This window comes from Anomaloglossus baeobatrachus, chromosome 5 (assembly GCF_048569485.1).
Source record: "Anomaloglossus baeobatrachus isolate aAnoBae1 chromosome 5, aAnoBae1.hap1, whole genome shotgun sequence".
Taxonomy (NCBI): Eukaryota; Metazoa; Chordata; class Amphibia; order Anura; family Aromobatidae; genus Anomaloglossus; species Anomaloglossus baeobatrachus.
This window is the reverse complement of record NC_134357.1, coordinates 57,051,373-57,065,116: the sequence shown is the minus strand read 5'-3', so window position 1 is coordinate 57,065,116 and position 13,744 is coordinate 57,051,373. Positions and strand designations below refer to the sequence as shown.

Genomic DNA, 13,744 nt, shown 5'->3' with positions numbered 1-13,744 from the left:
TACCGTAAATTCCTTTTCTTCTAGCTCCTATTGGGAGACCCAGACGATTGGGTGTATAGCTACTGCCTCCGGAGGCCACACAAAGCATTACACTAAAAAGTGTAAGGCCCCTCCCCTTCTGGCTATACACCCCCAGTGGGATCACTGGCTCACCAGTTTTAGTGCAAAAGCAAGAAGGAGGAAAGCCAATAACTTGGTTAAACAAATTCACTCCGAGTAACATCGGAGAACTGAAAAACCGTTCAACATGAACAACATGTGTACCCGAAAAAACCCAAAAATCCCGAAGGACAACAGGGCGGGTGCTGGGTCTCCCAATAGGAGCTAGAAGAAAAGGAATTTACGGTAAGTAACAAAATTCCCTTCTTCGGCGCTCCATTGGGAGACCCAGACGATTGGGACGTCCAAAAGCTGTCCCTGGGTGGGTAAAGAAATACCTCATGTTAGAGCTGCGAAGACAGCTCTCCCCTACGGGGAGGCAACTGCCGCCTGCAGGACTCTTCTACCTAGGCTGGCGTCCGCCGAAGCATAGGTATGCACCTGATAATGTTTGGTGAAAGTGTGCAGACTCGACCAGGTAGCTGCCTGGCACACCTGTTGAGCCGTAGCCTGGTGTCGTAATGCCCAGGACGCACCCACGGCTCTGGTAGAATGGGCCTTCAGCCCTGATGGAACCGGAAGCCCAGCAGAACGGTAGGCTTCAAGAATTGGCTCTTTGATCCATCGAGCCAGGGTGGCCTTAGAAGCCTGCGACCCTTTACGCTTACCAGCGACAAGGACAGAAAGTGCATCCGAACGGCGCAGGGGCGCCGTGCGGGAAATGTAGATTCTGAGTGCTCTCACCAGATCTAACAAATGTAAATCCTTCTCATACCGATGAACTGCATGAGGACAAAACGAAGGCAAAGAGATATCCTGATTAAGATGAAAAGAGGATACCACCTTCGGGAGAAACTCCTGAATGGGGCGTAGCACTACCTTGTCCTGGTGGAAGACCAGGAAGGGAGCATTGGAAGACAGCGCTGCTAGCTCAGACACTCTCCGAAGAGATGTGATCGCTACCAGAAAAGCCACTTTCTGTGATAGTCTAGAAAGTGAAACCTCCCTCAGAGGCTCGAAGGGCGGCTTCTGGAGGGCAAATAGTACCCTGTTCAGATCCCATGGATCTAACGGCCGCTTGTACGGGGGTGCAATATGACAAACCCCCTGCAGGAACGTGCGCACCTTAGGAAGTCGTGCTAGACGCTTCTGAAAAAAGACGGATAGCGCCGAGACTTGCCCTTTAAGGGAGCCGAGCGACAAACCTTTTTCTAACCCAGATTGCAGGAAAGAAAGAAAGGTAGGCAATGCAAATGGCCAGGGAGACACTCCCTGAACAGAGCACCAGGATAAGAATATCCTCCACGTTCTGTGGTAGATCTTAGCGGACGTGGGCTTCCTAGCCTGTCTCATGGTGGCAACGACCCCTTGGGATAATCCTGAAGACCCTAGGATCCAGGACTCAATGGCCACACAGTCAGGTTCAGGGCCGCAGAATTCCGATGGAAAAACGGCCCTAGGGACAGTAAGTCTGGTCGGTCTGGCAGTGCCCACGGTTGGCCGACCGTGAGATGCCACAGATCCGGATACCACGCCCTCCTTGGCCAGTCTGGGGCGACTAGTATGACGCGGCTGCAGTCGGATCTGATCTTGCGTAGCACTCTGGGCAAGAGCGCCAGAGGTGGAAAAGCATAAGGGAGCCGGAACTGCGACCAATCTTGCACTAAGGCGTCTGCCGCCAGAGCTCTGTGATCGCGGGACCGTGCTATGAAGGTTGTTGTGCCTGGACGCCATTAGGTCGACGTCCGGCCTTCCCCAGCGGCTACAGATTTCCTGAAACACGTCCGGGTGAAGGGACCATTCTCCTGCGTCCATGCCCTGGCGGCTGAGGAAGTCTGCTTCCCAGTTTTCTACGCCGGGAATGTGAACTGCGGATACGGTGGAGGCCGTGGCTTCCACCCACATCATAATCCGCCGGACTTCCTGGAAGGCTTGCCGACTGCGTGTCCCCCTTGGTGATTGATGTATGCCACCGCTGTGGAGTTGTCCGATTGAATTCGGATCTGCTTCCCTTCCAGCCCTGTTGGAAGGCTAGTGGGGCAAGATACACTGCTCTGATTTCCAGAACATTGATCTGAAGGGTGGACTCCTGCTGAGTCCACGTACCCTGAGCCCTGTGGTGGAGAAACACTGCTCCCCACCCTGACAGACTCGCGTCTGTCGTGACTACCGCCCAAGACGGTGGTAGGAAGGATCTTCCCTGTGATAATGAGGTGGGAAGAAGCCACCATTGCAGAGAGTCCTTGGCCGTCTGCGAAAGGGATACTTTCCTGTTCAGGGATGTTGACTTCCCGTCCCATTGGCGGAGAATGTCCCAATAAAGAGGACGCAGATGAAACTGCGCAAACGGAACCGCCTCCATTGCCGCCACCATCTTCCCAAGGAAGTGCATGAGGCGTCTTAAGGAGTGCGACTGACCGTGACGGAGAGTCTGCACCCCGGTCTGTAGTGACCGCTGCTTGTCCAGCGGAAGCTTCACTAGCGCTGAGAGGGTATGAAACTCCATGCCAAGATACGTTAGTGATTGGGTCGGTGACAGGTTTGACTTTGAGAAGTTGATGATCCACCCGAACGTCTGGAGAGTCTCCAGCGCAACATTCAGGCTGAGTTGGCATGCCTCTTGAGAGGGTGCCTTGACAAGTAGATCGTCAAAGTAAGGGATCACAGAGTGTCCCTGTGAGTGCAAGACTGCTACCACTGCCGCCATGACCTTGGTGAACACCCGTGGGGCTGTCGCCAGACCAAATGGCAGAGCTACGAACTGGAGATGTTCGTCTCCTATCACAAAACGTAGAAAACGTTGGTGCTCTGTAGCAATCGGCACGTGGAGATAAGCATCTTTGATGTCTATTGATGCTAGGAAATTTCCTTGAGACATTGAGGCAATGACGGAGCGGAGGGTTTCATCCGGAACCGCCTGGCCCCACGTGCTTGTTGAGCAGTTTTGGGTCCAGAACGGAACGGAAAGAGCCGTCCTTTTTTTGGCACCACAACCAGATTGGAGGAAAACCGTGTCTTGTTCCTGAAGAGGAACAGGGATTACCACTCCTTCTGCCTGCAGAAGAGCATCGGCTCGGTGGGGAGGTGGGGACGTTCTGAATAATCGAGTCCCTCACCCACCGGTCTGTGACCTGTGGCAGCTAAATGTCGCCAAAGGCGAGCGAGTCTGCCATCAACCGCGGATGCGGAGAGATGAGAGAGCTGAGAGTCATGAGGAGACCGCCTTGGTAGCGGTTCCACCGGCTGCCTTCCTTGGGCGTGATTGAGCCCCCGGAAGCTGAGCCCCTCTGAGGCTTTTCAGCTCTTTTGGACGAGGACAATTGGGACCTGCCCGAGCTTGGGAAGGACTGAAACCTCGACTGTCCTTCCAGGACAGCATTAATAGGGTAAGTCGCCATGCAGACATTGCGAGGTTACGGACGCCCCTGCGGCACAAATGGACATATGCTCAAGACCAGCTGTGCAAGAACAGCTGAAAAGCTTAGGGTGCCCATACGGCTGTAAATGCCGGAGCAACCGACACGCCGATAGCCTCATAGACAGATTTCAACCAGAGTCCATCTGTCTAGCATCTTCAAGTGAAGTCCCATCTCCACTGCAACTATGCTCTAGCCGCAAGCCTGGAGATTGGAGAATCCAGCTGTGGACCCTGGGTCCCGCGCTTGACCACGTCAGGGGGAAAAGGATAACGTGTATCCTTAATACGTTTGGAGAAAACGCTTATCTGGTAAGCGTGGTGTTCCTGGACTGCTTCTCTGAAGTCAGCGTGGCCAGAAAAAATACTCAATATACGTTTGAGCTACTGAAATGGGACTTCCCTGCTGTGAAGCTGACTCCTCCGCTGGGGGAGCTGAGGGAGAAAGATCCAACATTCCATTGATGGACGCTATAGGATCATTCCTTATGGCGTCACCATCCGGTGTATCCGGATTGAGAGCGGTGTCAGGATCAAAGTCCTGATGAGCTACGTCTGCCTCATCATACAGAGAGCCTCCTGGGACCCCCCCCGGAGCACCGATTTTATTCCCAATGAGGGTGGCCAGGGAGCAATGATCCAGATTGCCCATGGCCTGTCCGGACTGCAAGTCTCTATCCCATTGCAACTCCATCCCTGTCCTTGGGCAGGGTTGACAGGTGGTTCCTTTGGCCACGTCTAATAGAGACCCCGGCTGACCAAGTGCTACAGGGGAGCATTGCACACAATGGGGTTCAGTGCCGTGGAACAGTATCACATGCAGTAAAAACAGCATCGAAAGGCTGTGTTGCATATATGCTGCTGCCGGCTAGCCATCTAGGATATAGAGCCAAGAATGGCGACCGTACAGTGCAATGTATAGCATACAAGCCTAAAGTACAAATGAACACCGCAGCACATGCAATACAAGCAGCATAGAAAGCCTGTGCCTTGGCACCCCTGCTTTTCTGCTGCTGTAGACTAGCCATCTAGGGGAATATAGCCCAGAATAGCGACCATACAGTGCAATGTATAGCATACAAGCATAAGTACAAATGAACACTGCAACCCCTGCAATACAAGCAGCATAGAAAAAAACCTGTGCCTCAGCACCCTTGCTTTTCTGCTGCTGTAGTCTAGTCATCCTAGGCGAAAATAGCCCAGACTAGCGACCGTACAGTGCAGTGTATAGCATACAAGCATAAATACACATGAACACTTCAGTACATGCAATACAAGCAGCATGGAAAGCCTGTGCCTTAGCACCCCTGCTTTCCTGCTGCTGATGTGTCGCCATCTAAGAGGGCATATAGCCACAAATAGCGACCTATGCAGTGTAAGCATAAAATACAAATGGACAACTGCGGTATGTAGAGGGGTCAGCACTTCAGGTGCCGCTTACCGCCCGCCTATAAGCGGGTGTGTGGTCGCCCTAGTCCTGTGCCTGGTTGCCCAGAGTCCGATCTCTCAGCTCGGACTGCAGGAATGGCTGCCGGCGTCTTCTCCAGCTCGTGTGGGTAGGGGCGGGCCGTGGGCGTGCCCCCAAGTCAGAGCGGGAAACCGGCGTCCCACAGTGTCCAGTGAGAGGGCTGGAGCATGTAAATAAGGCTCCAGCCCTCGGCGCTGCTGATTGACAGGGTGGGGGGCGGGGAACGAAGCGGAGCTAGGCCGCAAAAGCCGGGGACTGGATTTATAAGCGCCGCCGCCGTAAAAGCGCGGTCGGCGCTCAGTCCCCGGCGCACTACAAGTCCCAGCCGCGCCGCCGCTCCCGGAGCGTCCGGCGCGGGTAGTTCCCCATACATAAAGTCACTCAGCTAGGCTGCAGTGACTGTAACCCTTTACTGTCCCCGGCGCACTAGCACACCCAGCAAGTCTGGAGTGTGCTGTGCCTGTGTGTACGGGGACACAGAGTACCTGAATGGTGCAGGGCCATGTCCCTGAACGGTACCCAGCTCCGTATCCAGCAGGTTCAATGGGTCTGTGGATGGAGCCCGGCCTCAGGGCCGGTAAGATCCCACTTCCTCAGAGCCCCTCAGGGGGATGGGGAAGGAAAAACAGCATGTGGGCTCCAGCCGCCGTACCAGCAATAGGTACCTCAACCTTACAAACCACCAGCGGGGTGAGAAGGGAGCATGCTGGGGGCCCTATATGGGCCCTCTTTTCTTCCATCCGATATAGTCAGCAGCTACTGCTGACTAAACAGTGGAGCTATGCGTGGATGTCTGACCTCCTTCGCACACAAAGCTTGAAAACTGGTGAGCCAGTGATCCCACTGGGGGTGTATAGCCAGAAGGGGAGGGGCCTTACACTTTTTAGTGTAATGCTTTGTGTGGCCTCCGGAGGCAGTAGCTATACACCCAATCGTCTGGGTCTCCCAATGGAGCGCCGAAGAAAATATCTTTAAAACCCCAGTCTAATGTCACAGGAAACATGACAACGTGTATTAATACCAAAACTATAGTCGTTCCACGCTCAGAGGCCCAGAATTTGGGTGAGCGTGGGAGTGTGCAGTCTTCAGCTGCAAAAGGCTTAAAGGGGGTTGCCAAAGCATTTTTTTTTATTTTTTTTTTAATTAAAAACACGTATTTAGAGCTAAGAATCATTTATGCAATTTGTTTTCGAAAGAAATTTTGCACCAATTTGCCTTTGGAGGCTCTTTGTGTCCCGGCATATTCAACTTTCATGAGGTCTGAGGACATAATACAGCTTAAAAAAAAGATAAAAACTCACATTGGACAGTCAGAATGAGCGCACTTAACTCACTCATCAGCAATATACAGTGTGTCCACCCATATCCAGTCCACCGCCATTACCTTGAGAATGGTGGCAGCTATGGGCATAGAAGTGGTGTCTAGGTATAGTAAAGTATCCATGTGCTACGCAATGAAACCACCTATAGCGCCACCTGGTGGAAAACAACGGAGTTAGCATTTTTATCTTGAAACGGAACAAGAGAGAAAAAAAAAGTGAATTACAAAGTTGTAGGGCATCATCAATTCAATACGAATCGACACCTTGCATACAGAAATGCTATGATTAGAACGTGTAAAACTCACAAGGCTGCGGACGTGAAACGATACCTCATGGAGACCTTCCTACAAGTCATTGGGCATGGTGGCTGTGTGGAGTGGCCTCCACGCTCACCTGACCTGACCCCATTGGACTTCTTTCTGTGAGGTCACATCAAACAGCAGGTGTATGCGACCCCTCCACTGACATTGCAGGACCTACGACGACGTATCACAGATGCTTGGAGAAACGTGTCACCTACCATATTGCACAACGTGCAGCAAGATACAGTGTGCTGTGCAGAGTCCAGATGTGCATTGCAGCTGACGGTGGCCACTTTGAGCATCAAAGTTAACCCCTTAATGACCCATGACATACTGGGTACGTCATGGAACGTGTGCGATTAATCCCCACCCCCTGCCGTGGGCAGGCCGCAGCGATCCACGCACATATCAGCTGTTTTCAACAGCCGACATGTGTGCCTGTTAGTTGTGGGCGGAATCGCTTCCACCCGCGACTATTAACCCCTTATATCTCGCTGCCAAAATCTGGCAGCGAGATGTATATGCGCGCCGCCATTATCTTGACTTACCCCGCCCCCATCGGAAGTCACGTGACATGATCACGTGACTTCCAGTGGTTGCCATGGTAGCACAGGGTCACGTGATGACGCCTGTAGCTAACATGAGTCACTTCCTCTCAATGCTGGAATACAGCCGGCATTGAAAGTAAAGCAGCATATCTGCAGATCTTAGCTCTGTAGCTGTGATCGCTATAGCCCCCTAGGGAACTAGTAAAATAAAAAAAAAAAAATAGTTTTAAAAAAATTAAAAAAAAAAATAAAAAAACCTAAAAGTTCAAATCAGCCCCCTTTCACCCCATTGAAAATTAAAGGGTTAAAAAAAATAATATACACATTTGATATCGCCGCGTTCAGAAATGCCCGATCAAAATATAAAATCACGTAATCTGATTTATAAATGGCGTAGCAGCAAAAAAAATTTAAACGCCAAAATTACGTTTTTTTGGTCACTGCAAATTTTGCTCAAAATGCAATATCAGGCGATAAAAACGTAGCATCTGCGCAAAAATGGTACAGGTACAAACGTCAGCTCAAGACGCAAAAAATAAGCCGTCTCTGAGCCATAGATCCCGAAAAATGAGAACGCTACGGGTTTCGGAAAATGGCGCAAAACGTACGCCACCTTTTTTTGGACAAGTTTGTGAATTTTTTTTTTAACTCCTTAGATAAAAGTAAACCTATTCATATTTTGTGTCTACAAACTCGCACCGACCTCAGGCATCACACCCACACATCAGTTTTACCATATATCTAACACTGAATAAAATATCCCAAAAACTATTGTGCGATCACACTTTTTTTTGCAATTTTTCTGCACTTTGAATTTTTTTTGCTGTTTTCCAGTACACTATATGGTAAAACGTATGGTTCCATTTAAAAGTATAACTCCTCCCGCAAAAAACAAGCCCTCATATGGCAAGATTGACGGAAAAATAAAAAAGTTACGGCTGTCGGAAGAAAGAGGGAACACACCCCCCCCTTCCCCGGAAGGAAACGCAAAATGCCCGGGGGCTGAAGGGGTTAAATGAGCGCCATATGCGTGACCGACCAACAGTCAATGGGGGGGGGGTCATCGGTTTCAGATAACATTTCTGTATGCAAGGTGTCGATTCGTATTGAATTGATGATGCCCTACAATTTTTTAATTCACTTTTTTTCCTCTCTCTCGTTCCGTTTTTGAGATAGACAGGTGTAGACCTGTTGAAGAGCTTGCTTAGCACGAAACGGCCATCTGCTGCGCCGTGCATCCCTCCCCCCTCCCCTGTTTTTACATTTTACCTGATGCTGAAATAAACGGATTCTTTGGTATACGGCAGCCCGGTGAGTGCCCTCTTTTGCTTCATTGAATTGATGATGCCCTACAATTTTTTAATTCACTTTTTTTCTCTCTCTCGTTCCGTTTTTGAGATAAAAATGCTAACTCTTGTTTTCCACCAGGTGGCGCTATAAGTGGTTTCATTGCGTTGCGCATGGATACTTTACTATACCTAGACACCACTTCTATTCCTATAGCTGCCGTCGTTCTCAAGTTAATGGCAGTGGACAGGATAGGGGTGGACACACTGTAGAGGTTATAGAGGATAAATGGTGTAACATTTTTAATGAAACCGAACTAGAAAATTTTTAGCCAATAATACAAGAAAAAAAATTTCAACAATGTTCGACAATGGCTTTAAAGTATTTTGCCAAAAATTCCCCCAGACTATGAAAATAAACCAAAACTTCACATACAGTCTCAAGATTTACGGGCGCCCTTCAGGGGTTTGATCCCACTGCTCTTAAAAAGCATCACTGCGGCTTCTTTCTTATTAGACCTCTGGAGTTGTGCTTTAAATACAAGTCCCCTGCCCTTTTTTACGCTCACCTTCTATCGCCGCCGTTCTGGTTGGTCTCGGCAGCTCCAATGGAGCTGGAGGTCACAACTCAATGCAATATATACAAGGCACTCCTGAATTCAGTAAAATATGATGATTTTTTATTATTTCATACTCAGTTTAGTCAAGTCAGACGTTGCGGCCCAAACATGGCCTTCATCAGTAACTGAAATAGATTACCGTAACAAAATATCCAAAATTACATCAAAAGAATAAAAAAATTATAAAAATACAAACATCATGTACAGTAGATTTATACAAACCAGATTAAACATCTGTGTTGATAGTACCAGATGATATAGAATAGACCAATACACAATGAATGATATAAGTGATTACAGTGCTGTATAGCAAAAATTCTGGATCCCAAAGGAAGACAAGAGGGGTGTAACATACATACATATACATATATATATATGTTTATTTTTATAATTTTTTTATTCTTTTGATGTAATTTGGGATATTTTGTTAATCTATTTCAGTTACTGATGAAGGCCATGTTTGGGCCGCAACGTCTGACTTGACTAAACTGAGTATGAAATAATAAAGCATAATCATATTTTACTGAATTCAGGTGTGCCTTGTATATATATTACTACTGTATATGGTCTGGAAACCTACCTGAGCACCCTGGTAACTAGAAATTCAGTAGAAGTGCCTTATCCTTTTGAACAACTCAATGCAAGTCTATGAGTGCCTCCGGTTGGCTCTCAAGAGGTGCATTAAGAACTTGTGACGTAACTTCTGGCCAGTCAGAAGTGATGGACACAAGATGGTGCCACGGAATCAGAGCAGCACCAAAAACGGATGAAAATGCCAGAGGGTAAGTAAAATGGCAGGGGACTTGCATTTAAAGGGTCACTTCAGCAAAAAAAAAAAAAGAAAGAAACAGTGCCTGTGGGTTTAGACTCATGGATTAGATACGAGGAGCTGACAGGCGTTGAGCTGAGCAGTCACTATAGATCTTACCAGGAACCTATTAGAACCTGTTATCTGATCCATGCTTGCGAGGCAGAAATCGGAGCCATCTATTATTGTGGATGTTTACTCTGAAACAGCAGCTTCTCTCAACCAGAATCCATTTGACAGACGGGACATTTTCTCCTTTGCACAAAGAATCAAAAAAGACCTTCCAGTCACTTAAAGCACAGCGTGTAGAAGCTGTCAGAGATCTCCGTGGAAAGGTTCATGTGGTTGACAAAAGCAGCTTCTGCCTCGTAAAGAAGCAGTCCCATCAAAGATTTTATCATATTGTAAAACACTGTTGCCCTTCTACCCAGTTAATTCTTCTCTTTCTATCAGGTCTATGGCATCAAGTGATTAAAACTGACAGCTAAATCCTTTTAAGCTCTAAGTAGCAACAGGAAGGTTTTTTTTTTCCCTGCATAATTCATCTCTTGCAAAAGTCAATGGCAAAGGGGTATGGGGAAAGAAGCAGCTGGGTCAGGAGTTGAAGAGGGAAATGATTAATGCAGGGACAAGAGACTTCCTGTTTCTAGGTATAGCTTAGGCTGCTTTCACACATCCGGTTTTAGCAGAGCCGGCCAATGCGGCTCTAAAACCTATGCAACGGATGCGGCGACAATGCCACATCCTTTGCATAAGTTTTTGACATGCGGCCCGTCCGGTTTTTGCCGGTTGCGGCACGCTACTGAGCATGCGCAGTGGAAAAAAACGCATGCGGCGGCCGGATGCGGTGTTTGTAAGCATTAAATCGCGACGCATCGGCCGGATCCGGCACGATGCGGTTTTTTTTTGCCAGACCAAAAAACGTGCCAGGCAGCGTTCCATCCGGCCGCCGCATCGGCTAAATCGGCCGCATGCGGCAAAAACCGGACCGAACGCAAGCCCATGCGGCACAATCCGGCACTAATGAAAGTCTATGCAAAAAAACCGCAAACGGCGTTTTTTCTGCAAAGTGCCGGATTGTGCCGCACAAGAAAAAACGGAGGTGTGAAAGTAGCCTCAGGAGGAAGGGTTCTGCTAGTCTGTTTTTAATCACATGATGCCATAGACCTACTGGAAAAGAAGAATTAACTGGGTAGAAAAGCAAATTTAGCCATTTTTGCGTAGACAGCGCTATATAATATGATGAGGACTGGAATAGATTAAGAGATGAACGATTTCTACAGGTTAGTGTAGTAAGCAGAGCCTGCGAGTGAGGGTGGATATGATAAATGGGGCGATGGGTGATAAATTGTGCCTGCGAGTACTACATACACTGGGAAGGAGGCAGGGGTCTCACGCTCACCCTGTACAATGTTGGTGGCTAATGTGAAGGGGTTGGTGATAAGGAGAGTACGAAGTCACAAGGGCACGCTCGCTCGTATACCATGGCGGGGGGGACGGACGTTGTCACAAGGGCCCACCAGTCCACCATGGAAGGGGGGGAGGGGAGGTTCACAAGAGCACACCAATATACCACAAGGGGGTCACAAGGGCGCACCCATATATCATATGGGGGGGTACAAGGGCACACCCATATACCACAATGGGGGTTACGAGGGCATACCCATATACCACAATGGGGGTTACGAGGGCACACCCATATACCACTGTGGGGGTTACAAGTCTCCGTGGATTTGGGGACAGAGGTCCAAACCCCCTCCCCAGAGACCACAGGCATGCACCCCCATATATCAGGGAGAGAGGGGGGGGGGGACAAACACATTCTCCTATTACCTGGACGGATCCTGTCACTTGCAGGGGGCTTTTCCTTGGGCAGCAGATATCGTGTTGATATTCGGTCGTCAGGGTGACACAACGCGAGGATGTCTGATCCCCAAATACCTACAGGACCGTGTAACTGATCGCAGCAGCGGTGTCCTCCTCTACTGCAGAGTAACAGCCTCCATACCACTGCACTGTCACCGCCGCCGAGGCTCCCCGGACACACAGCGCACTAACTGCCGAGTGAAGCCTCAGAATATCCACCGAGCATCACCGGACACCGGAGAGACGCGCGCCGGCTGCAGTCCGCCCTCCTGCCTTCACGTGACTCCTCACTTACTTCCTCCTGTCACTTCTCCTTCTCTGTTCAACCAGACCGGAAACCGGAAGCGAACAGGAAGTGAAATAAGAGCGAATAGTTAGCGGCTCTTCTGCTAACCAATTATCTGTCAGTATTTCTTGTTGGCCACGCCCATCTACTGAGTCTTTTGTCTTCAAAAGTCCCGTGATGAGTCACGTGATGTAAGAGGTCCCGTGCATGCCGGGAAATGTAGTTTTTCTCTTTTATTTGATTATTTTGCAACACGCTTCAAAGTGAAGCAGTCGCAGAAGGGCGGTGAAGTCTAATGCCAAAAAGAGTGGGAGAAATGATAAAGAGAAGGCAAAACCAAAGTCAATCAATTATTAATTATTAACATATAAGATAAAAATAAGTAATAAAAAAAGGAAAAAATAAATATTATTAGTAATCATAAAAGTGATAAGAATGACAACAATAAAGTAATAATAATGATAACACAACACTGGTGATCAATGTTTCTCCTATTATGGACGAGCAGAAATGGCCTATTATTTTCTTTATTTATTTGTTTCAGAGAAACAAAAAAACCTGATGACTTTCTTCAGGTGGAAACATTTATTTTTAAAGGGCTTTTCCATTTTAGGAAGAGCTTATATATATATATATATATATATATATATATATATATATATATATATATATATATATATATATATATATAAAAATGTATATATGTATATATATATATATATATATATATGAAAAACAACCATCAGCAGATGCCCCTTCTTCCCCTATCGGCTGCTGAGACTACGCCACTGTTTCGGTTTCAGTATTTGTCTTCCCTTCACCACTGCGGCTAATCCTTGAGCTCTACGACTCGTGTCTTCTACATAGCTGCTGAGCTCAGTAAGTGGCAGAGACCTGAGGAGAGTGACTACCTGCTCTGGTTTTTTTGTCATCTACATAAAGGCGTCTAGGGGTCCACTTTTCTTAAAATGGAAAACCCATTAAAGCTCATTAAGGAAGGTAAAGATGTCTTTTTAGGGGATACACAGGTCAGTCTAGGTCGGTATAGGGATGAAAAGGCGAATGTCACGCAACTGTTCAGCAAATGTAATTTTAAATGAATATTATGGAGTTCTCCCCAAAATAAGAAGCAATCCCAATTGCAATTATTAATTGGTTTCCCCCTAACTAGACTCTCTCCTCTACAGTCCATCCTTAATGCAGCAGCTAGGGTCATCTACCTGGCTAACCGCTACTCGGATGCCTCCTCTCTGTGCCAGTCATTGCACTGGCTGCCCATATATCACAGGATCCAATTCAAACTGCTTGTTCTCACCCACAAAACTCTCCACAGTGCGGCACCCCCCTACATCTCCACCCTCCTCTCTGTCTATCACCCTACCCGTTCTCTACGCTCTGCAAATAACTTTCGACTAACGTCCTCACTAATCTGAACCTCCCACTCCCGGATCCAAGACTTCCCCCGAGCTGCACCAATCCTCTGGAATGATCTACCCCAAGAAATAGGATGAATCACAACTTACTCAGCTTCAGACGCTCCCTAAAAACGCATCTTTTTAGGGCGGCCTATCACACTCCCTAGCCGAACTAAATTCACATAGGTCCTCCACATCTTCTCAGAATATAACCCCACGTCAAGCTCCATGGCACCCAAATGCATCTCAAGGTTCTGGCTAACTGGTCCAGGAAGCCATTATCTATCCCCCATTTCCTTGAGATGGCTG

At 48.1% G+C, this 13,744-nt stretch overlaps 1 protein-coding gene across 2 annotated transcripts in view; it reads right to left on the bottom strand.

Annotated features, from left to right (window-relative positions):
- M6PR (mannose-6-phosphate receptor, cation dependent) overlaps window positions 1-12,074 on the bottom strand; it is a 48,976-nt gene extending 36,902 nt beyond the window's left edge. Inside the window, exon 1 of one of the 2 annotated variants that reach the window (XM_075348532.1) lies at window positions 11,702-12,074. The gene's annotated coding sequence lies outside the window, so the exon portion shown is untranslated. The remainder of the gene's footprint in view (window positions 1-11,701) is intronic. The other variant, XM_075348533.1, reaches the window with a different exon arrangement.
- Window positions 12,075-13,744: the final 1,670 nt, after the last annotated feature.